Source organism: Zingiber officinale, chromosome 1B, assembly GCF_018446385.1.
Source record: "Zingiber officinale cultivar Zhangliang chromosome 1B, Zo_v1.1, whole genome shotgun sequence".
Classification (NCBI taxonomy): Eukaryota; Viridiplantae; Streptophyta; class Magnoliopsida; order Zingiberales; family Zingiberaceae; genus Zingiber; species Zingiber officinale.
The window spans coordinates 15,462,623-15,487,614 of NC_055986.1; the positions used below are offsets into that span (position 1 = coordinate 15,462,623).

At 42.6% G+C, this 24,992-nt stretch overlaps 1 pseudogene; it reads right to left on the minus strand.

Moving 5' to 3' along the window:
• Positions 1-6,118: 6,118 nt before the first annotated feature.
• Positions 6,119-15,053, minus strand: LOC122029732 (annotated as a pseudogene).
• Between the last annotated feature and the right edge of the window lie 9,939 nt (positions 15,054-24,992).

Here is a 24,992-nt window from a genome sequence, read left to right on the forward strand (position 1 = left end):
CCCACCTCTTCTTCGTGACTTCTCAGCTTGCGACGCGGCTAGGGCTCGCGACTTCTCCACGGCACTTCCCTTCTTCTTCTTCCTCTTTCTTTGGATAGCGGCCTCTCTTCCTCTCTTCCCTACCGCCGGCCAGCCAACCACAGTCCACCTCTTCTTCTCGATTCTAATCGGCGACGACAACAGCACAATGGCGGGAGCAGCAGGTTTCGGTAGCGATTTCTGACCAACTCCACCTCACCGGAGGGGTTCTCTAGTGAGACCTCCACACTCCGATAGCCTTCTGACAGCTTACCATATGGGGGTCAGGCAGTAGAGCAAGGGAGCAGCAGTCGGCTGTGTTTCCATCTCCATTTCCGATTAGCTTCCAACAGAGGGGTTCTCGCTGGAGGATTCGTTCATCATCCTCACCGTTGTCGAAGCGTGCAGCGATCCGGCAGTGAGCTACTGACCACCGGCTTTGGGGGTTCCGAGTTGGGTCTTTCGTGTGACGACGAAGGGTAGTATTTGGTAACCGGAAGCGGATGTGTGAATTATGGTTGGATTAGTTTAGTTTTGTTCATGTTAATGTTTGTTAATTGTGTCAATTTGCATGTTTATTAGTTTTGTGGTTGAATGCTTATATTAACTAGAATTTCCGTGTTTAAATTGCATGTAGTTCGTTTAATTTGTTTCATGCATATCATGTGTTCAATGAAATGTTTCTTTAAGTAGTTAGGTTCAATTTGATGTATTTTGTTTTCATTAGTTCTTGTTTTATCTTGTTCTTTCAATTTCGTTAAGTTTTAGTTTCGATTGAATGCAATTAAGTTAGGTTAGATTAGATTTTTTAATGTTTTAGGGTTCGTTAAATGCTTACTTTATTTCATGTTGGCTCTTAATTTCTGCAATTGTAGTTAGGTTAGACTTAGCTTTATTACTTGCCTTGTCTTTCATTTATTAGATTAGGTTTCATTTAATACTTTGTCATTTCGTTCCTTAGTTAATTGTGTTGATAATTAATCCATAGTGTAGTGTGACAATGCGTTGTGGATTAATTATTCACACCTAGTGAGATTTCATTCTAGCATTAGATTATATTCCTACATGTCTGCTTTTAATTTTTTAGGTTTAGAATTAAAATCCAAAACCCCAATTCCATATTAAAAACCCCCCAAAAATAGAAATAACATATGATCCTAAGTTTATCATCCTATCGTTGCTTTCGTTGGTGGACGACCAGAGTCATTTCTATGCTACATTAGCGTAGGAGGGGTTTGGTATTTCATTGTTTGATGCCCAATTCGCGATAAAATTGGGCCATAATCACCCGACATGCCCACAATACCCTGAGGAGCCTGTCCCTGACTAATAGTCTCGACCCCAGTAGACCTCTCCGGAGACTCTGTCACTAGAGACTCCAACACTCTCTTATGTGGTCGTCCTACACCATGTCTCGACGTAAAAGTACGAGCCTATCGCTTCATATCTGTTAGATAATATTACCCAGATATCACTACAAGTTCAAACATATAAAATTAACTAATTTACCTATTTGTTGTCTAGAGATGTTCCGTTGTCGCCTAGTCTCCAAATAAAACCTCGTGAAAAATACCTCAGAATTTAGAAACGAGAAAATTGACATAAATCCGTACAATCCGAAAATACCCAAGCTAAATCAAAAACTTGGCAAGTAGGCATCGCAAAAACTAGCTCGGATACCAAATAAATTGGTATCAGATTAACTCAAATCCAGAACACGAAAAATAGGTATTGCAAACCTGCTCTGATACCAAATAAATTGTCACGCTCCGAGGAGTCCCTGCCAGATGAAAATTCGGCAGCATCTCCTCTGTATCGGCGACAATACGAATCCCAAGATACATATATCAATATACTTGGCCCACACCGCCGGTACAACATACCAAACAGAATAAGAAAACAATCCACACAGTTTATAATGCAGCCTCTGGCTGACAACAAATATTACTAAAAGAAAAGACGATATAGAAAACATCGCAGATATATGTAAACCTACTCCACTACAACAAAAAAATGAAATCCACGAAGTAGTGAAAATACCACAGCAGAAAACAAGAGTAGCGAACCCAAATGCTCAACATAAAGTCCACAATTACTTAACTTGCATTTGACTTTAGAATGCTTATGTCTGTGCATCAACATAAGTTTGCCCAATAAATACCAAGTTAAAATTGATCAAGTTAAGTCATCCATTTTAGTCAAACTAATTGAAGCACTTACTTAACTTGACTAACCAAGTGAAAGCTTACTGCCTTATGGTAAAGAGATAGTAGCTAAAGGTTAGACATTTTATTAAGGAAAATAGATGCTTATTTTCTTTACTTTAAACTCTCATGCTTGGACTTTAGGATTTTAAAAGTTTTTTGCCATTAATCAAGGGGGAGTGAAAAGACTTTAAGGCATTAATTCTTTTTTAAAATTTTAAAGTTAAACTGTTTTTTTTAAATTAAAGTAAAAAGGGAGTTCAATTTTTAAACTATTTTTGAAAATAAATATCTTATTTGAAAAAAACAAGTTCAAGTTTCAAACACATCACCTTCTTCACTAAATATAGTTAAAAGTCATTTCCTTTCAACACTTAAATTTAACTAAGTTTTTTGGAAAAAGCTAAGTACCTTCAAAGCATTTCTAAATAGGCTAAGTACTTAACTATGCTATTTATTTAAAAAATCTTTAAAACTAAGTACTAAACTATGTTTTTTTATCAAAATCCTTCTCAAACTAAGTTGTTATCCAAATCTTTTTACAACTAAGTTTTTAAATGCTATATAGTTAACTATGCTTTTTATCAAAATCCTTTTAAACCTAAGTTGTTATCAAAATCTTTTTAAACCTACATTTTTAAACCTATGTTTTTTAAGTACTCAACTACAAGCTTTATCCAATTTTAACAATTTTCAAACCTAGTCTGGTAGCTCTCTCGCATTTTTCAAAACAATGCTTAAAAGCAACTAACTATATCTCAAAAAATTTGATAACCAAAATCATGATGTGAAGGTGCTCATTTGGCACAAATTCGAGATCTTTATGCCTAACAAATACTTTTGGACAATAACCATAGAACACTTTTGTCAAAAGTGCTTAAAGGCCCTAAAAGGCTCCAAATCTAGAAAAATGAACATTAATGGATTAAGAAGACCACTAGGAGTGCAATGGTGCCAATGTAGAACAAATTAAGAATCTTTAGAGTCATTAAACATTTTTGTACAAAAGTAGATTAAATATTTGATGGTTTTAGGGGAATATTAGCCGTGCTTATTTGGCACAAATATGATGCCTTTAGGGCCACTAAACACTTTTTTTCCAAGAGTCATCAAACACTTTTAATGAAAGTACTCGATAGCCCTAAAGAACTCTAAATTCGGAAAAAAAGAATATGGATGAACATAGGGGGCAATTATAATATCTAAAACTCGAGGGAAGACTCTTGTAATAATGCTCATTTAGCAAGAATCTAAGACCTTTAAAGCCATCAAGTACTTTTGCCTGAGGGCCATCAAGAACTTTTGCCAAAGTGTTTAATAACTCAAGAGACTATCAAGAGTACAACAATGTCAACTTGGACCATCTAGAACTTTTGCTTAAAAGTGTTTGATGGCCCTAAAGAGCTCAAAATCTTTTTTTAAAAAGACATATGCAGACTCAAGGAACCCTTAGGAGTATAGTGACGTCGAACTGACACAAATACAAGATCTTTAAGGTCACAAACACTTTTAGGCAAAGGAGGGAGCACCTTTTGGATAATAAAGTATATCTAAAACTTAAATAAAAATTTTACAAAATGACAGTTAAACCTGCTATGTTATATGGACCTGAATGTTAGTCTATGACTCAAGCACATGAGCAGAAGATGAGAGTTGCAAAGATGATGATGTTAAAGTGAATGTGTGGACATACGAAGATGGAGGAAAAACTCCGAGAGACACAGATAGTACAGACATGTACTTAAACGACTAATAAATACTCCAGTTAGACGATGTGAAACTTTAACAAATATGCACATCAAACCAAGAAGAGGAAGATTAAAAAAAAGACTTGATTAGTTACAATAAAACCAGATAAAATTTATTTAAATATAGATGATGATATAGTAAGGAATAGAATCCAATGACGTAGAAAAATTTAAAGATTGATTGTTGTTATTGTTTAGGGAGCACCTTCTGATTATTTATAAAGTTGGTTGTGCCTTTCAATAACTCGTCGTAACAAAAATAAATAAATTAGGAATTTATTTTTGCTCTATCAAAGCAGAGGAACAGCTACCAAGAAAGACCTGCATTATCAGGATACGAGAAGTACCCATTGTAAGGTAAAGATCAGTAAGTAGAAGATTGAGAAAAAAAATCATCTTTTTGATTGAAATCAATTGAGATGGTGGCCTGGTGCTTGCTAAGCAAAACTAAGAAAACAACAAAATGAATTAGCACTAAAGATTGAAGTCACAGACTCACAGAAATAATTTGGTTGCCTTAACCACTGTAAATATCTTAGCTGGTTAAAGAGGACTAGTGGATAAAATACAATATTACTGTTTTTCCTACTAAAAACCTCAGCATTTTCTTGACCATAATAACACTCTAAGGAGTCAGCTCTTCTCCATATTCTCAAAGCAAGCATCTATAGCTTCAACATCATCATGAGAACTCAAAAGCAGAAAATAGCCTAAAGTTATAGACATAGAAGTATATTAATTAAAAATTTAGTCAACAATATCAGCAGTTTTAATGCTCAAAAGCTCACCTCTAAAAGTCATTCAATTTGGACTGGTACAGTGAAAATTAGAACTAATGCTCAACCTAAGTGTTCATTGTCAACCACAATAGCTTTACTTTCAATTCCAAAAGATATTGAAGGCCGTTATTGATGGCTTCTCATTATGATATGGTACCAAGAATACCTTGTTTCCCTTCTCTTACAGCCACATGGAGAGCATCAAAGCCCACTCTGTTCTTCCTGGAGAGGCTCTCCCGATCCGAATACTTCAACAGCTCAACAACAATATCAAGAAAACCCTTCTCGGCAATAGGTGGGGTCAACAAGTAATGTTCTCGTTGAGCCTATGTGAGTGGAATTGCAAGTGATGTGGGTAGTGTGTTTTGAAGCGCGATTTAGTTCGCTTCGGCAAAAGGCGGGTTCCGCCGCCCAGCGGCCCCCTACGCCTGCCCCATGGTATTGTAGGAGGAGAGTAAATCAGGGTGAATGCTGGGTTGGCAAGTTGATGGGTGTTCGAGGCTTTAAGCCAGCAGACGGGGATATTATCCCACATTACAACTGGTGACACTCGAACCGTCGCACGCTTCGGCAAACTCCCACCAACTTACCAACTGATCCAGCCCCTGGGGGCAAAGCGCGATTTAGTTCGCGTTGGGCTGGAGAAGGGATCAATGCGGGCAATAATTAGGTCATTGATGTGACACATCACTTTTCGATTATAAATGGTAATTGCGTGCTTGCTCAAAAAAATGAGATATTAAAGCAAGGTGGGCTTTGGACTAAGCCAGCCCATGGGTCACCATTTTTGGGTTATTATTTTATGAAGTATGAGTTTCTTTCAATTGATTATTTTGTAGATTGTTTCTATTTGTTTTTAATAGTTTGATTTTGCACGATTGTGTTGTTATTGTTAATTTGTTATCATGCTTGTCTAATAAGCATCTCACTCCATGAAATATGTTGGGGCTAAAGACTTGTCTTAGGTTTGGATTTGATCGTGTCTTTTTGATATGTTAGTCAAATGATTTAAGTTAGATATGTTTTCATATATGTATGGATATATGTGTTGACATGTTAGTTAAATTATTTAAGTTGGTATGATTTAAATCATGCACTGCAGAGTTAATTATAGAGATAAGTTAGATGTGTTGACATCTCAATGCATCAAGTCATCTTTAAAATGTGTGCAATATCCTCGTGATGTGCAAGACATTTTTGAGATGTAATCTGGCCCGTCTGATCGACAGTGGGACACGGGGATAGAGAGAAATGGGGACAGAGGATCTGAACTAATGTATTTGTACGTATATATGGCCCAGCAGTATCGACAGTCTTGGGTTAGCATGGGCTTTTTACTCTCCATATGCCTTATTGATGGGATGATCTCAGATGCATTTGGCTATTGTAATGTTTACTTGGTGAATTCCATGATCGCCCAGCCGCCAGCAATTCTGCGAGGTACCTCGAATCCTCTGAATTCAGCCTCCATTGCCAGGGCCTTTAACTCTTTCTCTGATCGCTCCTTTCCACCGAGGCAGTACGCCATCATGACCAAGTCCATTTGGAACACCGCTTGAGCCTTTACAGTCTGTTCTGGTAGCTCCGGAAGCACGCACTCCGCCACGATCACCTTCCCGTTCTGTGCCAATGCCCCCCGACAATTCTTTAGGATTTTCACGCAGTTCTCGTCGCTCCAATCGTGAAGTATCCACTGCATTCAAATTAATTAACATACGCTCAATAAACTTGTTCTAGATCCCTCGTGAAAATATATATATATATCATAATTCAAGACCTTCATAAAGATGGCATCTCCACTTGGAACAGCTTCAAACATATCTCCGCTCACATGTTTCACTCCTGCCATGGAATTTAAACAAAGAAAATGGGCTTAATTAGTTTTGATCTGATTTGGGCTTTTTCTAATTACTACATTAAGCCTGACCTGGGATTGGTGGTGCTTGAGAGATGACATGGGGGACGTCGAAGTTGATGCCCCTGATATGAGGATGCTCGGAGGTGATCATGCGGAGGGTGCCGCCGGTGTTTCCCTCGACGTCGACGAGCACATTGACATCGTCGAAGCCCTAGTAGACCTGGAGCAATTGCTTCATCAAGACGACGGAGTAGCCGCCCATGGCGTCATTGAACAACTTGTTCAATCGAGCATCGGAGCCCAATTGCTCGAACGTTAACATTCCGAACGCGTTCTGCAACGGTAAGCCACCGTGCAGCACTGAATCCTTCATTTGATCCCTGATATATTTAATATTATTTTACTATGATCTTATGATGGAAGTTAGGGCAAGCCATCAACAGTTGTATATACTTATTGATTTAGAAAAAATTTATAATAAAATCTTCAGATAAATCATATAAACAATTCTAGAAAAAATAGATATTATTTTAATATATATTAAATTAATTAAGAATATGCACGAAAATATAATGATCATAGTAAAATTTCAAGCAAATTAATTGAAGTATTTCTAATTAAGATAAAATTATATTAAAAATTAATTCTAAGCTCTTTTTTTTTCACTAATTATGAACAAATTCACTAGCCACATTCAAGAGACAATACTGTGTGTATATTATTTGTAGATTATATTTGATCCGAATGTCACCAAGGGCATAGGGGGCAATTAAAGAGAATGAAGGGGCAGTTGGGTCTTTTGACACCTTGAGGGTTTTAGTGATTTTAAGAAACACTGTGCACGCAGGATGGGGGGGTCGGGTTCCGCCGCCGCCACCGCCATAGGGAGAAGAAGAAAGAGCTTCTTGATCCATCATCAATGACACCGGAGCGGTCCGCCGGCGACGATCATCCTCGAGCCACCTCCTCCCTTCTCTCTGGACATCATCGCCTCTCGCCGTTGTTGCCAGCGCATCACGCAGCTCCGCCGCCATCGAGTCGTGGCTCCACACCACCGCGACCTAACCGCTAGCATAGTATGCTCCTTCCTCGCCGGGACTGGTCGTTGGCCGCCACCTCCTCTTCTTTCCTTCGCGCGAGCAGCGTTCCACCGCCAAGCATCACAATGAGTTCTCCATGCCTCCACCTCCAGCGACGGGTGCCGCCGCTGTCGGCCAGCGCCTCCTCCTCCAGTTGCAGCCGGCCTCCCCTCCGTCACTGCTACTTCCGGCGGCTACCACAGCCACTACCGGCGTCTCCAGTAGCCACCGACACCTCCTCCACCGCCGCTGACACTTCTAGTGGTCATTGCTAGTGACTACAACGGGTACTGCCTCTTGGCAGCAGTCCGCCACCACCATCCGTGCAACTGTCCGCCGCCACCGTCCGTGCGGCTGTTCGTCGCCACCCTCCGAGCAGCCGCCGTTCAGGTATCGTACTATGTCTATATGCCGACCTGCGAGCCGAGAGTGTATTCGGCCTTCGTGTCGCTGTTGTATTCCGGCCTGCGAGCCAAGATTGTAGTCGGGCAGTGCGTCATCCTACGGATCCATATCGCGTCCGGCTCCGAGCCACTGGAGCTAGCTACTCACCAGGCGGACATTCACCTACTATTCAGGGTCGCAACGACTCGGTCAGTATCCCTATCAGCTTATCCATCCATCCGAGGGCCCCCCCCCCAACGGGGCCAGAGTACATTCTCGTACTCGTTACTTATTTCATTGTGCCACTATTTATTCGACTGCTTATGTATTCGTGGGATCCGCCTCGAGCACCGAGGTACCAGAGACCGGGGCAACCTGGTCGCTGGCTACAGGTACGGTTGACCGAAGGATTTCTGACGACTCGGTCAGCATAGGAGACAGCTCTTCAGCCAGGTCATGGGGATGTGGTCAACCTTCCAGACACATCGTTCCGGCAGGTTCGTCTTCTCAGCTTCCCGACAGGATCAAATTAGCGCCGTTTGTGGGAACGCACCTGGCCGGGAACGTGAAGATGGTCGACCCGGAAAGTTCCGCCATCCTCATGGCCTTGAGAAATTTCGACGAGTATATCGTATCCTCCTCACTCCACGGGTATTCGGGAGTCGAGAAATCAAGTCAGATTCTCTGCTGGTCAGCAGGTCAGTTTTACAGTTATATTCTCTTTCGGTCATAAAAATTATCATAGCTTCTCGAGCGAGGACTCCCGTGCCAATCGGCCGGGTTTCCATCATATCCGAGCCGTGGGCTCGATGCCGAAGACCCCGTGCCGATCGGGCGGGCGTATATTATCTCTGCCATGAGCTCATTGCCGAAGACCTCGTGCCGATCGGCCGGACATATATTATTTGAGCCATGAGCTCATTGATGAAGACCCCGAGCCGATCGGCCGGGTGTATATTATCCGAGCTATCGGCTCGATGTCAAAGACCCCGTGCCAATCGGCCGGGCGTATATTATCCGAGCCATCGGCTCGATGTCGAAGACCCCGAGCCGATCGGCCGGGCGTATATTATTTGAGCCACGAGCTCATTGACGAAGACCCCATGCCGATTGGCCGGGCATATATTATCCGAGTCATCGGCTCGATGTCAAAGACCCCGTGCCGATCGGCCGGGCGTATATTATCCGAGTCATCGGCTCGATGTCAAAGACCCCGTGCCGATCGGCCGGGCGTATATTATCCGAGCCATCGGCTCGATGTCGAAGACCCCAAGCCGATCGGCCGGGGGTATATTATCTGAGCCACGAGCTCATTGACGAAGACCCCGTGCCGATCGGCCGGGCGTATATTATCTGAGCCATGAGCTCATTGATGAAGACCCCATGCCGATCAGCCGGGCGTATATTATCTGAGCCACGAGCTCATTGACGAAGACCCCGTGCCGATCGGCCGGGCGTATATTATCTGAGTCACGAGCTCATTGACGAAGACCCCGTGCCGATCAGCCGGGCGTATATTATCTGAGCCACGAGCTCATTGACGAAGACCCCGTGCCGATCGGCCGGGTGTATATTATCTGAGCCACGAGCTTTGTCATAGACTCTCGCGCCGATCGGCCGGGTTTTAGTTATATTAGAAGACCGTCGAGCGGCGACGTTAAATCCCAGAGTCGAACCGGCGACTATAAAAACCCCGGCTTGAAGACCGTCGAGCGGCGACGTTAAACCTATAGTCGAAGCGGCGACGTTAAATCCTAGAGTCGAACCGGTGACTATAAAAACCCCGGCTTGAAGACCGTCGAGCGCCGATCGGCCGGGTTTTAGTTATATTAGAAGACCGTCGAGCGGCGACGTTAAATCCCAGAGTCGAACCGGCGACTATAAAAACCCCGGCTTGAAGACCGTCGAGCGGCGACGTTAAATCCCAGAGTCGAACCGGCGACTATAAAAACCCCGGCCTGAAGACCGTCGAGCGGCGACGTTAAACTCTAGAGTCGAATCGGCGACTATAAAACCCCGGCTTCACGGACTAGTTCATCGGATATTCTTTCTCCCCCGTTCGGGGTCGAGCTTACCAGTTATTTCATCTCTTCCGTTCGGGGTCGAGTGGTCTTCACTGGTCTCGGACCAGTTTCAGTTATTTCATCTCCCCCGTTCGGGGTGGAGTGGTCTTCACTGGTCTCGGACCAGCTTTAGTTATTTCATCTCCCCCGTTCGGGGTCGAGCGGGTAGCACTGGTCTTGGACCAGCTTCAGTTATTTCATCTCCCCCGTTCGTGGTGAAGTGGTCTTCACTAGTCGCTGACCAGCTTCAGTTATTTCATCTCCCCCGTTCGGGGTCGAGTGGTCTTCACTGGTCTCGGACCAACTTTAGTTATTTCATCTCTCCCGTTCGGGGGTCGAGTGGTCTTCACTGGTCTCAGACCATTTTCAGTTATTTCATCTCCCCCGTTCGGGGTCGAGTGGTCTTCACTGGTCTCAGACCAATTTTAGTTATTTTATCTCCCCCGTTCGGGGTCGAGCGGGCAGCACTGGTCTCGGACCAGCTTCAGTTATTTCATCTCCCCCATTCGGGGTCGAGTGGTCTTCACTGGTCTCGGACCAGCTTCAGTTATTTCATCTCCCCCGTTCGGGGTCGAGTGGTCTTCACTGGTCTCGGACCAGCTTTAATTATTTCATCTCCCCCGTTCGGGGTCGAGTGGTCTTCACTAATCTCGGATCAAGTTTCAGCGCATCGTATTTCTTATCTCCCCCGTTCAGGGTCGAGCTATCTCCGATGGTCGCGGACAAGAGTATCTCCACTGGTTTCAGAATAGAATATCTCGTAGGCTTTGTATCCATTCGGCTCATGACTTTCGCTTCCATACGCCTACGACTCACGTGTTACACTCCAATCCAGTTCGCGCGCGATGCGCTCGTTCAGTCCATGATTTTCGTCTCCGTCGCATTCAATTTCATGGGTTGTGCTCCCGTTCGATTTTCGGGCTCCATTTTTGCCCGGCTCTGCTTCGTCTCTCACTCAGTATTCGCTTACAAGGTCACTTGGCGTTCTGCCAAGAGCTTGCTTGCTAGTCTCCCGACATCGGTCCAGTGGCCGACTTGGTACTATTTCTCATAGTTCGCTCGGCATTGCTACCATCTCTCGCACGACGCTCTCTCAATTACTCAGTTCGTATTTTTTCGGTTGCCTGATCGGCATATTCTCGATCGTACGTCCGGGTCGATCGCTCATCTTCCTATCTGATTAGTGTTATCTCCGTTGCTTGGATCGTGTTATTTCCTATCGCTCGCTCGACACTACTTGAGTCACTTGCTCGGCATTGCTACGGCTACTTGGTCGATGTGATATGACGAGTCCGATGATCTGATTTTGTGTTCGGTAGCAATTTCATTTTGGGCTTGGTCTAGTCAGTCGGACTTGTGCCTCCTTCGACTAGACTTGAAGGAGAGGCTTGTAATCCGGATGTCAGCAGGGGCATAGGGGGCAATTAAGGAGAATGAAGGGGCAGTTGGGTCTTTTGACACCTTGAGGGTTTTAGTGTTTTTAAGAAACACTGTGCACGCAGGATGGGGGGTCGGGTTCCGCCGCCGCCGCAGGGAGAAGAAGAAAGAGCTTCTTGATCCATCATCACTGACGTCGGAGAGGTCCGCCGGCGACGATCATCCTCGGGCCACCTCCTCCCTTCTCTCTGGACATCGTCGCCTCTCACTGTTGTTGCCAGCGCATCACGCGGCTCCGCCGCCATCGAGCCGTGGCTCCACGCCACCGCGACGTAACCGCCAGCATCGTCTGCTCCTTCCTCGCCGGGATTGGTCGTTGACCGCCACCTCCTCTTCTTTCCTTCGCGCGAGCAGCGTTCCGCCGCCAAGCATCACAGTGAGTTCTCCATGCCTCCACCTCCAGCGACAGGTGCCACCTCTGCCGGCCAGCGCCGCCTCCTCCAGTTGAAGCAGGCCTCCCCCGCCATCACTGCTACTTCCGGCGGTACCACAGTCGCCGCCGGCGTCTCCAGTAGCCACCAACACCTCCGCCACCGCCGCCGACACTTCTAGTGGTCGTTGTCGACGACTACAATGGGTACTGCCTCTTGGCAACAGCCCACCGCCACCATCCGTGCAGCTGTCCGCCGCCACCATCCGTGCGGCTGTTCGTCGCCACCCTCCGAGCAGCCGTCGTTCAGGTATCGTACTATATATGTCTATATGCCGGCCTACGAGCCGAGAGTGTATTCGGCCTTCGTGCCGCTGTTGTATTTCGGTCTGCGAGCCAAGATTGTAGTCGGACAGTGCGTCATCCTACGGATCCATATCGCGTCCGGCTCTGAGCCACTGGAGCTAGCTACTCACCAAGCGGACATTCACCTACTATTCAGGGTCGCGACGACTCGGTCAATATCCCGATCAGCTTATCCATCCATCTGAGGCCCCCCCGGGGCCAGGGTACGTTCTCGTACTCGTTACTTATTTCATTGTGCCACTATTTATTCGACTGCTTATGTATTCGTGGGATCCGCCTCGAGCACCGAAGTACTAGAGACCGGGGCAACCTGGTCGCTGGCTGCAGGTACGGTTGACCGGAGGATTTCTGACGACTCGGTCAGCATAGGAGACAACTCTTCAGCCGGGTCATGGGGATGCGGTCAACCTTCCAGACACGTCGTTCCGGTAGGTCCGTCTTCTCAGCTTCCCGACAGGATCAATATTGTTTAGGTAAATGAGACATGTGAAGGAGTAATTGTTAAATAGAATCTTGACGAGAAATATTAGAAGTGAAAGGTTTTAGCCTTAATAGAGTAAAGACAGAATATATGAAATTTTAATTTAACAATATTAGACGTAATAAGATAATTGTTAAGATAGGAAATGACGAGTTATCTGAAACTGAGAGTTTTAAGTATTTAGGATTATTTTTTCAAACTGATTGTGGGATTGAGAAATATGTCTTATATAGATACAAATAGGATGGTTAAAATAGAAAAGAGTGTCAGGTGTTTTATATGATCGTAAAATACCTCTAAACTTAAAGAAAAATCCTATAAAATGATGAGTAGACCTTCTATATTATATGATGCTAAATGTTTGGCTATGACTTAAGTACATGAGCAAAGATGAGATTTGTAGAGATGAGGGTGTTAAAATGAATCTATAGACATATGAGAATGGACAGAATAAGAAATGAGTGCATTAAAGAGAAAGTCAAAATTAAATCTATTGAGAAAATTCCAAGACACGTTTAAGATGATACATACATGTATTTAGACGATCGATAAATGCTACAGTTAGACAATGTGAAACTATAACAAATATGCATATCAAATGAGGAAGATCAAATAAAACTTTGTCAGCAATAATAAAATAAAATAAAATTTATTCAAGTATAGATGATGATATAATATGAGATATAGTTCAATGACGTAAAATAATTCATATAGTCGATCCTACCTAGTAGAATAAGATTTTGTTGTTGTTGTTACTATGATTAAGAGTGTCAATTCGGGTGAATCGGGAAAATTTATTTTATAAAAAAGTCCAAAATCCGAATTCAAACCTGAAATTCGTAAACTTGAACCCAAAATCCCTAAACCTGAACTTGACCTTAATACAACCCAAAATCTCTAAATCTAAACCCGAACCCGACCAACCAAAACTCAACTCAAATAACCTGAATAGCTTAGATAACCCGATTAAAATGACTTTTTAGTTTTTTTTTCTTATACCCTTGACTTTTATCTCAATATTCATAATTATCGAACTAACATTAATATTAACGTACATAAAAATATCTTAACTTTCAAAAAAAAATTTGATTCAATTTTAAAAAATCTATTAAAATCTAAATTCAGATCAATCCGGATCAATCTGAAGACCTACAAATTTTTAATCTGAAAACCTTTCAATTTGAACTCATCTCAAATTTGAAAACTTTCAATTTGAATTCAAATAGTTGGATTGAATTCATTTTAACACCCTAACTATGATCCAATTGTGTAAATTATAAATATATATACTTTGATATTAATTATTACCATGTAGCCACCGCAACCCTGTCCTGGTTGAGCAGAGCCAAGTTAGCCATCGAAGACGCGCCGTCGTCCCCATTCTTGACCAAGTACTTGGTGACGGGCGCGACGCTATACTTCCTAGAGCCGGTCGCTTCAGTGGTGCAGGTGACGACGCCGTAGGAGGCGAGCAGGCGGAGCAAGCGATCGACCATATCTGCAGCCTCCGGGTTGTCAGCGGCGGCGAGTACTTGGGGCGTCCAATGGGGCCGAGGGGCCAGGTCATTACAGTAGATGCATGCGTATGTTCGCGTATCTGGCCAACGGAGAGAACCTCCTTTTTGTACTACCTCTTGTAACCTCCATAATAATGAGGCGGACAAGTATGTCTGGTATTAGAGTATGTTAAGTGATGTTGGACGTACGACGGACTTCCATTGGGTAGAGAAAAATTCCACAACATGTATGTGGTAGAGCATCATAATATTCCCTGACAAGTAACTGTTATTCTCTGATAAGTTGTTGTGATTCCCTGACAGCGTTGTCTCCTGACAGTAATCCAACCAGCTTTGAAATCGATTGGGAGTAGACTAAGAGCCTTGCCCATGAGAAATGATATTGCTTTGGAGATCTGACTGGGACTGACACGAAGTAGACTGGGCGCCTTACCCATGAGGTGAGGAACTGAGCCCTGAGAATTTGAACGACGTTAGGAACCAACTGAGAATAAACTGGGAGTCATGCTCATTAGGTGTGAGGGGAACTAAGCCCTGAGGATCTAACCAACGTTAGGAAACGACTAAGAATAAACTAGGAGTCATGCTCATTAGATATGAGGGGAACTGAGTCCTGGGAGATCCTGGACAATCCTTTAGTTGACCAAGAATTAGGAGGGGAGCTGTACCAGCAAATGATTGAGCCCCAAGATTCCCATCAGTATTTGAGCCAACCGAGGATTAGGTTGAGAGTTGTGCCTGTGATCCATGCTGGATTAATCCCTGGCGACCCGACCAACTTAGGGTTGGCTAGTGATTAGTTTGGGAGCTGTGCCCGTGAGACATAAAAGGCTAAGCCCTGGAATCCTGGCCAATACTATAGCGACCTTGGTACAGAGTAGGAGCAGTGCCCATGAGACGTGAGGAGCTAAGCCTTGAAATCTCGGCCAGTACTGAAGATGTCGGGTACATAGTAGGAGTAGTGCCGATGAGATGTGAAAAGTTATGCCCTAGAATCCTGGCCGGTAATGGAGCCACCCAGGTACAGAGTAGGAGCAATGCCCATGAGATGTGAGGGGCTAAGCCCTAGAATCTTGACCGGTATCGGGGCCACCCGGGTACCCAGTCTTGATGGCCACCTCTTGACTTTTGACTGTCATATCACCTTGACTTTTGATTCTGGACTACCTTGGGGCCACCCATTATACGTCATATCATAAGCCTCCCCTTCAAGTCTAGTCGAAGAAGGCTTATGACCGACTGACTAGACTCGAGTCCTACCACCGTCCTGCTATTTGACCATGTAATCCTTCTAATGACTTCTTGATGTTGGTGACGACTCCTTTTTGAAAAACAAACACTTTTCAAACATTAGTCAGGTGTTTTAAATGCAACGTAATGCGCCGATGATAGCATATCGGTGCAATGATGCAATTGTTTTGTCCATCATAAATGTCATTTTATGGGTAGCTACTATTAGTGTAAGCCCTAAAAGTCAATCAAAAGTTGATTGACTTAGAACATATTGTATCATATTTCATTAATAAAAGACAAAGTTTATGCTTATTATGTTTACTTCAGATCTATGCGAATAAGTATAATAATGTCCTAGGATAGTACGTTTTGTTGGAACCTTGATGTTCGCTAGAGGGGGGTGAATAGCGTCTCACCCAAATCGTCGCTTCCTACGCTTGTTAGTGCACAACGAAAACAAAAATACTAACAAACAAAAGCAAAGCTAACCCTAGAAAATAATAAACAAGAAGCAAACCCAATGACACGTTGTTTAACGTGGTTCGGAGATGAAGCTCCTACTCCACGGCTGTCCGTAAGGTGGACGATCCCGATCCGTCGGTGGATGACTCCCCGGAAAACCTCCGGCTAACTCGTGTAACTCCTTGTGGATGGAGAAACCTCGCTACAAACTCTCACCAAGGACTCTTGAGAAGCTAGGGCACTGGTAGACTACTAATAGAGGTTAACCACCTCTATTTTGTTAACCTTAATCAAGCTTCCAATGCTTGGTTATATAGGAAACAAGTTAGAAAACCTCGTCTACCAGTCGACTGCGAAAACTAGCAGTCGACTACCCTCTGTGGAAATTTGACCGTTACATCCCAACGGCTCGATACCAGTCGACTGTCAAAACATGCAGTCGACTGCTCCACACTAACCGAACGAACAAAATCATTCTGTTCGCACCCAGTCGACTGCGCGATCGACTGTACCAGTCGACTGCTAAAACATGCAGTCGACTGCTACAGTACTGCTACAATAACACTACAGTATTGCTACAATAACGCTACAGTCTAGGATTTGACCCCCGAGTACATTCACTTAGCACTCGTCCTAGCCTACCAACCTAGCCTTCTAGCCTCCTCCATCAGCCTTGCGCCCCTCGGATGCCTCCCTATCCTTCACGCATTGCCTTCTGGAGCTTCCATCGGCCTTGTCATGTTGTCGGGTCTTCCTTTGCCAAGAGGTCGCGCCTCTGGGACTTCATCCATTGCCAAGTCACACTTGTACTTACGTTGCCAAGACAACATGCTTGGACTTACACCGCCAAGACTCATCCTTGGACTTTCCTCCTTTGCTAAGATCACACCTGGACTTTCCTTGTTGTACCTGTATCCTGCACACTCACAATGCATATCAAATACAACAATAAACCTAACTTAAACCTTTGTCCAAACATCAAAACTTAGGGTACCCAGATTGCTCCAACAATCTCCCCCTTTTTGATGTTTGGCAACCCGTTTAAGTTAGGGAAATAATATAGTAATAATAATGCAAATAAATATACAATCTATACATGCATAAATCATGGAACCTAATCCTAGGCTCCCCCTTCACCTAAGCTCCCCCTTGAGCTAGGATTTCTTGCAAAGATAAACTTCTCCCCCTTTGCTAATAAATGAGAAATCACTCCTCCTTCACCTAAGCTCCCCTTTGAGCTAGAATTTCTTGCAAAGGTATGTAGGTTTCCCACTTAAACCTAAATTTCTCCCCCTTTGTCATACATCAAAAAGAGCTCCAACAATATCCCAATTATTGGACTCTTTGACCTCTAATGACTATAAATATCATGTATTAATCCCCCATAAGATTACATACAGGTTCACCACTCTTTTGGTCATTTTCTAATACTGAAAAATATTTTCAGACTGTATCAGTCGACTGCTATAAGTACCAGTCGACTGACATCATTAAAACGAGCTTACAAAGACATTTTGTGCTCATGAACAGTGCTACCAGTCGACTGGTAAAACCATCAGTTGATTGGCCTCGTCAAAATGAGCTTATAGAGGTCCTCTGTGCTGAAAATTACTGTTACCAGTCGACTGGTACGGTACAGTCGACTGGTACTCTTTTTGGGCAAAAATTAACCTTTTTACCTACTTTCAGAAATGCGTCAAAAATTCCACAGACCTCCAAAAAATCTCAAATTTTGTGGAGATGTCTATTTTATCCATATCTACTTGGGAAAAATATATATAAAAATATATTTATCACAGATCCCAAGATTGACATAAAATTCAAAACTAGCTAAATGGTTCAATTGGAGGAAGCGCTTGGAGCGTGAGGACCCATGGTAAATAATCCAATGGTTCCAATTCATTTGGAACCACATCTCCAAGCGCTTCCTCCAATAGTCGAAGTCCTCACGCTCGTATGGAGGTGGGATTCGGATGTCCCATCTGAGAGGTCCCTCCAACTCCATCTTCTTCCTCTAGCTGCTCTCTTGGCGATTAGTCCAACAAGAGCTCACCTAGCTCTGATACCACTTGTTGGGACCTTGACATTCGCTAGAGGGGGCTGAATAGCGTCTCACCCAAACCGTCGCTTCCTACGCTTGTTAGTGCACAATGGAAATAAAAATACTAACAAACAAAAGCAAAGCTAACCCTAGAAAATAATAAACAAGAAGAAAACCCAATGACACGTTGTTTAACGTGGTTCGGAGATGAAGCTCCTACTCCATGCTGTCCGTAAGGTGGACGATCCCGATCCGTCGGTGGATGACTCCCCAGAAAACCTCCGGCTAACTCGTGTAGCTCCTTGTGGGTGGAGAAACCTCGCCACAAACCCTCACCAAGGACTCTTGAGAAGCTAGGGCACTGGTAGACTACTAATAGGGGTTAACCACATCTATTTCGTCAACCTTAACCAAGCTTCCAATGCTTGGTTATATAGGCTACAAGTTAGAAAACCTCGCTTACCAGTCGACGGCCAAAACTAGCAGTCGACTGCCCTTTGTGGAAATTCGACCGTTACATCCCAACGGCTCGATACCAGTCGACTGCCAAAACATGCAGTCGACTGCTCCACACTAACCGAACGAACAGAATCATTCTGTTCGCACCCAGTCGACTGCGCAGTCGACTGTACCAGTCGACTGCTAAAACATGCAGTCGACTGCTACAGTACTGCTACAGTAACACTACAGTACTACTATAGTCAAGGATTTGACCCCCGAGTATATTTGCTCAGCACTCGTCCTCGCTCGACCAACCTAGACCTAGCCTTCTAACCTCCTCCATCAGTCTTGCGCCCCTCGGATGCCTCCCCATCCTTCACGTCTTGCCTTCTGGAGCTTCCATCGGCCTTGTCATGTTGTCAGGTCTTCCTTTGCCAAGAGGTCGCGCCTCTGGGATTTCATCCATTGCCAAGTCACACTTGTACTTACGTTACCAAGACTACATGCTTGGACTTACACCGCTAAGACTCATCCTTGGACTTTCCTCCTTTGCCAAGATCACACCGGGACTTTCCTTGTTGTACCTGTATTCTGCAAACTCACAATGCATATCAAATACAACAATAAACCTAACTTAAACCTTTACCCAAACATCAAAACTTAGGGTACCCAGATTGCTCCAACAAGTTTTAGTTTACAGCATATCAATTGATTGAATTGATAGTGGGAGACTGTAGATACATGTAGAACACTACTTTTAACTATTTATAGTCAAACATTAATATACAAGGATAATATTAATGCATTAAGAGTAGCATATGTTGGTTGCTACTCGGAAAACCTAGAGGTTCCACTGTATAAAAATTTTGTACAAAGGTCTGAACCTTTTCCTAGCTACCATGTGTTCTTTTAAATTAAATTTTGGATCGCCTGCGGAACTTAACACGTTTGATCCAAAACTTAATCTATTTGTTCTTTAAGGTTTAGACTTGGATCTCCTGCGGAACTTAACACGTTTTATCCAAATCACCTAAGTTATTAATTCCATTAAATATTAATTTCCATAATTGGTTCCCAGTACTGACGTGGCGAGGCACATGGCCTTCTTGGATATGGGAACAACCACCACCGACTAGACAAAACCTTTTATGGAAAGCTAATATTTAATTTCCTAAAATAACTTTAGGTCAACCAAAAAGAACAATCAAATCACAAGGAAAAGAAAAATAAAAGAACACAACTTGAAAAACATATTTGAAATACTAGAATCGTAAACCTCTTGTATTTGGTATTATTTCCATAAATAACTAGCATGATGCTGAAAGGAAAAATTACTAGTTATACCTTCTAAAAAGACCTCTTGATCTTCTACCGTATTCCTCTTCTAACCTCGGACGTTGTGTGGGCAACGATCTTCCGAGATGAGAACCACCAAGCACCTTCTTCTTCCTTGTAAGTTTCGGCCACCACAATTCTCCAAGAGAAGTAGAGGTCCGGCCACCACCACCAAGCTCCAAGGGATGCAAGAAACAAAACCACCTTTCTCTCCTTCTTCTCCTAGCTAGAACCGGCCACCATCAAGAGCTCCAAGAGAGGTTGCCGCCGGCCATAAGAAGAAGAGAAGAGGAAGAAGCTAGGGCCGGCCACCAAGGAGGAAAAGAGAGGAAGAATAATAGAGTTGATAACCATGAAGGCACCTCTACCCCCTCTTTTATAATCCTTGGTCTTGACAAATAAGGAAATTTTAATAAAAAATTCCTTAATTCTTTTGTCATAAAAAAGAAAAATTATTTTAATTAAAAAATAATTTTCTTCTTTTAATAATAATGGCCGGCCACTTCTAATTCCCCAAAACAAGGAAAATTTAATTCACACAAGAATTAAAACTTCCTAATTTGTTTCAAGAAATTTATAAAAATTTCTCCAATAATTTTTATCCCTTCATGATTGGTTAATAAAAAGAAAATTTTATAAATTAAAATTCTTCTTCTAAACATGTGGATAATTTCCAAAAGGAAAGTTATCTCTAGAAATTAAAATCTCTTTTCAATCTACAAATAAGGAAAGATATCAAATCTTTTCTTAATCTTTTGTAGAAACTAATAAAAGAGAATATTTAATTTTTAAACTTCTCTTTTAAATTATTATCATGGTCAAAAAGGAAAGTTTTTCTTAAAAATAAAATCTCCTTTCAATCTACAAATAAGGAAAGATTTCAAATCTTTTCTTAATCTTTTGTAGAAAGCTTTAAAAGGAAAGATTTAATTTTTAAACTCTCTTTTAAAACTATGATATCCACATAAGAAATAATTTTAATAAAAAATCCTTTTTAATATGATGTGGCCGGCCACCTAAACTTGGGCTCCAAGCTATTGGCCGGCCACCTTAAGGCCAACCTTTAGGCTTGGCCGACCCTAAGCTTGAGCTTCAAGCTTAGCTTGGCTGGCCCCTATTGGTTGGGTAAGAAGGTGGGTATGTGGTGGGTATAAATCTCTATATACAAGAGGCTATGATAGGGACCGAGAGGAGGAATTGGTTTTGGTCTCCCGATGAAATTAAGCTTCCCGTGTTCGCCCCGAACACACAACTTAATTCCATCAATAATAATTCATTCCACTAAAGAACTATTATTGAACTACCGCACCAATCCCAAATTACATTTTGGGCTCCTTCTTATTATGAGTGTGTTAGTCTCCCTGTGTTTAAGATGTCAAATGTCCACTAATTAAGCGAGTTACTGACAACTCATTTAATTAATATCTTAGTCCAAGAGTAGTACCACTCAACCTTATCGTCATGTCGGACTAAGTCCACCTGCAGGGTTTAACATGACAATCCTTATGAGCTCCTCTTGAGGACATTCTCAACCTAGATCACTAGGACACTTCCTTCTATAATCAACAATACACACTATAAGTGATATCATTTCCCAACTTATCAGGCTTATTGATTCATCGAACTAAATCTCACCCATTGATAAATTAAATAAATAAATATCAAATATATGTGCTTGTTATTATATTAGGATTAAGAGCACACACTTCCATAATAACTGAGGTCTTTGTTTCTTTATAAAGTCAGTATAAAAGAAACGACCTCTAATGGTCCTACTCAATACACTCTAAGTGTACTAGTGTAATTATATAGTTAAGATAAACTAATACCTAATTACACTACGACCTTCCAATGGTTTGTTCCTTTCCATTATGGTCGTGAGTTATTGTTTATAATTTATAAGGTACTGATAACATGATCCTCTGTGTGTGACACCACACACAATGTTATCTACAATATAAATTAATTGAACAACTACATTTATCATAAATGTAGACATTTGACCAATGTGATTCTTATTTCTAGATAAATGTTTATATCAAAAGCTAGGCTTTTAGTATACACTCTAACAGCATATAGGTCAATTGATGACTTAATCTCATAAGTTATGAATATGAGATATCAAGTTGACACATGAATATATATTAGAGAATATGTACTGAACTGACCCATGAAAATATTTCATCAATCGTTATATGAGTGTCATAAATATTCTCATAGTGGTTATCGATATGAATAGTCCTTAGATCTGAAGTTGCTATTGTTCTCTATATAAGGAGTTGTGTACTTTGATATCGGCAAACGACACATGTAACAAAGGTGGACTATAAAGTTAATCACTAGGTATACAATAAGTTATACGAAGGGATGTGAGTGATGTAGATGGAATCTATCTCTTCCATATGACGAAAGTAATATTTGTGGGCCCCTTGATTAAGTAGAATTACTAAAATGCATGGTCATTCTCAAATAAGATAATATGAGATATTGAACTTATTTGGTTAAGTGAATCTATTTGGAGATCAAGAAACACAAAGATTGATAAGAGGATGACACTGTCTATATCTCATTGACCAGTCTAGATATTGAGGATAGACGGACCAAGTCATATAAGATGATAGACACAAAAAAGTTAGGTCGGATCTCTATATTTCTGTCACTTGGGTAATAATAATGCATTGCAAGATGTCGCTCATTACTTATGTCTCTAAAATGGTTAGGAATCTTAGGAATCTTAACCTTAGTCACCTCCCTTGGTGACTCATCCACTATGGCTAGGCCACTTCGGTGCACCTCGGGTGACACTTGGCCTACAAAACTCACCTTCTTAACCTTAGACACATTGTCTTTGGTTAATTTCTTCTTGTCCTTAACCTTGGACATCCCTTCCTTGCCATAATTATATGTCACCCTAGCATATTCCTTCTTATTGGCCTTTGATGACTCTCCCTTGTCCTTGGTCACACCTACCTTACCAATGTCATGTGCTACCTTAGCACTTGACCTCCTTTTGATCTTGGAGGGACCTAATTTGACATTTTTGGGTCTTTGACCACCCAAATACATGTCAAGTCCTTTAGGTCCAATAATGAACCTCTCTAGGACTTTCTCCATTTCTTCAAGCTTTGTCTTCAATGCTTGATTTTCCAATTCTAGGGTTCTAACCCTAGAATCAACATGTCCATCATGGACATTCCTAGACCTACCCTTCCTAGGCATGTGTCTCCCCTTCTTGGGATTAATGCTTAGGTTTCACCCACTTTCCTTCCCTTAGGCAAAGTGGTTTGGGTCTTATTAGGTCTACCCTTAGTGTATGATTTCTTAAGGTTATCTACCATGTTAACCCTATTTCTATCATTATACCTAAATCTATGATTATGCTTAGGTAAATAATCTACATTATTTCTAACAAGCATATAAGAATTGGAGATTGGATTAAACTTCAAAATAGGGATTACCTTCCCTTTTACCTTTGAAGCTCCCCCTTGACTTGTGCTCCTCTTCTTTTCCCATTTCTTCAAGTGCGCCAATTTCTTGAGCTCTCCTCTCCTTGGGCACTTTGTGTGGTAGTGACCCTACTCACCACATGTAAAGCACCTAATGTGCTTCTTCTCCTTCTTCTTCCTACAACTCACATTAGTTTCTAAATTAACTTTAGTGAGTTTAGGGTTTACCTCCTTTACCTTCTTGAGCGAAGGACACCTACTCTTGTAGTGCCCCATCTTACCACACTCAAAGCATTTGATGTGATCCTCTGTGCTCTTCTTGGTAGTTGAGGTGGAGGGTTGAGCTTCTAAGATCTCCTCTTCCTTGGATTGCTCTTCTTCCTCTTCACTTGAAGATGTGGACGGTTCCACTTCTTCCTCCCTTGAAGATGTGGATGATACCTCCTCATCTTCCTTCTCCTCCTCGGATGTTGAGCTCATGTCAACATTCGATTGGTCCTTCTCTTTTTGGACCAATGAGTCCTTCTCCTTGGGTTCCTTCTCTTCTTGGATTTGTGTAGGACTCTCATGAAGCGCAATTACCTTTTTCCAAAGGTCACTTGCATTCTCGTATTCACCTACATTCAATATCACATTAGGAGGTAATAAATTAATTAAAATTCTAATTACCTCCTTGTCCATCTCCGATTGCTCCCTTTGCTCATCAGTCCAATATCGACGTCGGAGACGCTTTCCCTTCTTGTCCGTTAGAGCTTTAAACGGTTCCTCCAACGTAATCCAATGGTTCCAATTCATTTGGAACCACATCTCCAAGCGCTTCCTCCAATAGTCGAAGTCCTCACGCTCGTATGGAGGTGGGATTCGGATGTCCCATCTGAGAGGTCCCTCCAACTCCATCTTCTTCCTCTAGCTGCTCTCTTGGCGATTAGTCCAACAAGAGCTCACCTAGCTCTGATACCACTTGTTGGGACCTTGACATTCGCTAGAGGGGGCTGAATAGCGTCTCACCCAAACCGTCGCTTCCTACGCTTGTTAGTGCACAATGGAAATAAAAATACTAACAAACAAAAGCAAAGCTAACCCTAGAAAATAATAAACAAGAAGAAAACCCAATGACACGTTGTTTAACGTGGTTCGGAGATGAAGCTCCTACTCCATGCTGTCCGTAAGGTGGACGATCCCGATCCGTCGGTGGATGACTCCCCAGAAAACCTCCGGCTAACTCGTGTAGCTCCTTGTGGGTGGAGAAACCTCGCCACAAACTCTCACCAAGGACTCTTGAGAAGCTAGGGCACTGGTAGACTACTAATAGGGGTTAACCACATCTATTTCGTCAACCTTAACCAAGCTTCCAATGCTTGGTTATATAGGCTACAAGTTAGAAAACCTCGCTTACCAGTCGACGGCCAAAACTAGCAGTCGACTGCCCTTTGTGGAAATTCGACCGTTACATCCCAACGGCTCGATACCAGTCGACTGCCAAAACATGCAGTCGACTGCTCCACACTAACCGAACGAACAGAATCATTCTGTTCGCACCCAGTCGACTGCTACAGTACTGCTACAGTAACACTACAGTACTACTATAGTCAAGGATTTGACCCCCGAGTATATTTGCTCAGCACTCGTCCTCGCTCGACCAACCTAGACCTAGCCTTCTAACCTCCTCCATCAGTCTTGCGCCCCTCGGATGCCTCCCCATCCTTCACGTCTTGCCTTCTGGAGCTTCC